The sequence below is a fragment of the Tupaia chinensis genome, unplaced genomic scaffold, assembly GCF_000334495.1.
Source record: "Tupaia chinensis unplaced genomic scaffold, TupChi_1.0 Scaffold144682_1, whole genome shotgun sequence".
Taxonomy (NCBI): domain Eukaryota; kingdom Metazoa; phylum Chordata; class Mammalia; order Scandentia; family Tupaiidae; genus Tupaia; species Tupaia belangeri.
In genome coordinates this window covers 2939690-2942199 of record NW_006204543.1, presented here as the reverse complement: position 1 = coordinate 2942199, position 2510 = coordinate 2939690, and positions in this window count along the sequence as shown.

The following is a 2510-nucleotide window of genomic DNA, read 5'->3' as shown; positions in this document are numbered from 1 at the left end:
TAGGTTACTGCCACAGCTGAGGCAAGCTAGGGACACACGCAGCCCTTCCCTTCATCCCTCCCCATGGTGACATGCCCAAGGGAAAAACTCAGGAGCCCTTGTTAGTACTCTACACGCATCGGCCCATTGTTTTCTTCCTTCTGCCTTAGGGACCATATCCTCCCCTTTGGTACGGAGCAGCTGACCGCTATTACAGGAATATGCATAGTCATATGCATTCTGTTACTGTATATTTTTAAAGTTTTTTTACATTTAATCTTACTCATTGTAATTTTTTTTTTTTTTTTGAAGTTGACCAGAGTGAGAGAAGGAAAGTGAGAGAGCAATCTGCCAGGTCTGGGACTCAAACCTCAGTCAGCCCTGTGGGAATCCAGCCGTCTTAACCATCACACCACCTGCCTGCCCCATCTGATACTAAATTTTAATCACCAAGCATAACTGAACCCCAATACTACTCAGCAATCCTGCTCAATTTTTCTGAATTTTTCTCCAGTCTATACGACTCTTTCTCACCTTTACCAGTTTCTTCAAACCTCCAACCCTGCCCTTTCCAAGCCTCCCAAAGCAGGAGACTTTAAGTCAAAAATCTGGACTCCTTAGGACCAATGCGACTGAAACATGCTGAGCATAGAAGAGAGTTGGAAGGGATAGAGTCAGAGAAGGCAGATGGGGTGGGGGGGAAGTTAGGCCTTGCCGTCCATCTTAAGAAGTTCACATTATGGGGACCAGCAGTTGGCATAATGGCTATGTCGCTGAACTCTCATGTAGTCGATTGCAGTTTGAGTGCCGGACCCAATGGCTTAAACTCACGCTGGGCGCAGGCACGTGCATGCCCAAAATCCCGAGAAGAGAATAGAGGAGAAGAGATTGCAGCATGGCCATCCCTCCAAGGGGGGATTACTCGCTTTCTGTCTCTCTGTCTCTGTCTTTCTGGCCAGTGCATGTGCCCTATAGCAAAAAAAAAAAAAGAGAAGTTCACATTATGAACCAATGAGAGGCATTAAAGGATCTTTTTAAAAGTTTTTGCTCTAGGCTCATGCACTGTTAGGGAGAAACAGAGACCGAAAGGGAAGGTGAGAAATCACCCCCAGGGGAAATGGTCACATCACAAACCCTTCCCCTCCATTCTTATCTCAGGATTTGAGCATGCACACTGCCCAGCCTGATTTTCAAGTCACCGGATCCAGTCCTGGATCCCGAGTCAGCCATCTGGGAGTCCAGCACTTTAATCACCATGTTATCTTCTGGCTCCCCTATTAAATGATTTTAACAGAAAAGTAAAATTATGTGATAATGTGTTTGTAAAAAGGTAAATCTGGGGCAGGCTTCATGGCCTGGTGGGTAAGGGACTCAAACCCCACCCTACATGGCCAACCTCAGCTTGAGTCCTGGCTCCTGCATGCATGCCCCAAGTCCCAACAGGGAGAAGAGACTGGCATGGCCACACCCCATTGATGGATGCATTCTCCCCTCCTCGCTCTCCTGTCTCTTCATCTCTCTCTCTAGCAAGCACATGTGCCCTCTGGCGATTGAAAAATAAAGTAAAATAAGTGGCTGCTTTGTGGAGAATAGACTATGAAAGCAGAGACCAAGTGTGAGGCCCTGTCAGTAGCCCAGGAGAAGGTGAGAATGAGTTGTACCAGTGGCTTGACTGTAGGGTTGATAGAAGGATCAAAGATGGCTGCTAGATTTGGGGCTTGAGCAACCAGGCCATGGCGGTGCTGTTTACAGACCGTGTAAGTGCGAGGTGCTTGTTCAACATCAGGGTGAGGCACCAAGTAGGCAGTTTCCTGTGCTGATGTCCAGGAGTGAAGGTCAGGACCGGTTAGGTCTGGAGGTACAACGTTACCAAAGTTTGTCAACAGTGTTGAGAAGCTGCATAGCTAAAGGTACAGAGCTTAGACCTTGAAGAAGACAGACCTGAAGTTGCCTCTGCCTCTCCAGTTGCTGTCTGTAGCCTTGAAGATTTATTTTAGAGCTGGCAGGTGGCGTGGTGATTCAGTTGCTGGATTCCCGTATGGCCGCCTTCAGTTCGAGTCCTGGACCTAATGGCTCGCTTTCTCACTTTCCCTCTCTCTCTGTCTTTGTCTCTCTCTCTCTCACTCTGGTCAAATTTCAAAAAATAATAATGACAGGGACCAGCAGATGACGTAATGGTTATGTCACTGGACTCCCACATGGTTGACTGCAGTTTGAGTCCCGGACCTGGAAGCTTCAAACTCACACCAGGTGCATGTGCGTGTGTGCCCAAAACCCAGAGAGGATTCGAGAGGAGAAGGGATTGCAGTATAACCATCCCCACCCCCCGGGGCAATTTCTACTTTCTGTCTCTCTCGCTGGCGAGCACATGTGCCCTATAGCAAAAGTCTCTCTTAGAAAAATACTCATCATCATGAATAAAATTATTCTTGAAAGAAAAGCTTTACTTTAGAAGATTTTAATTCCTATTCTCAGGATTATTTGTGAATATCAAGTGAAATAATGCATTCAAAGCATTTGTCATAGTACCT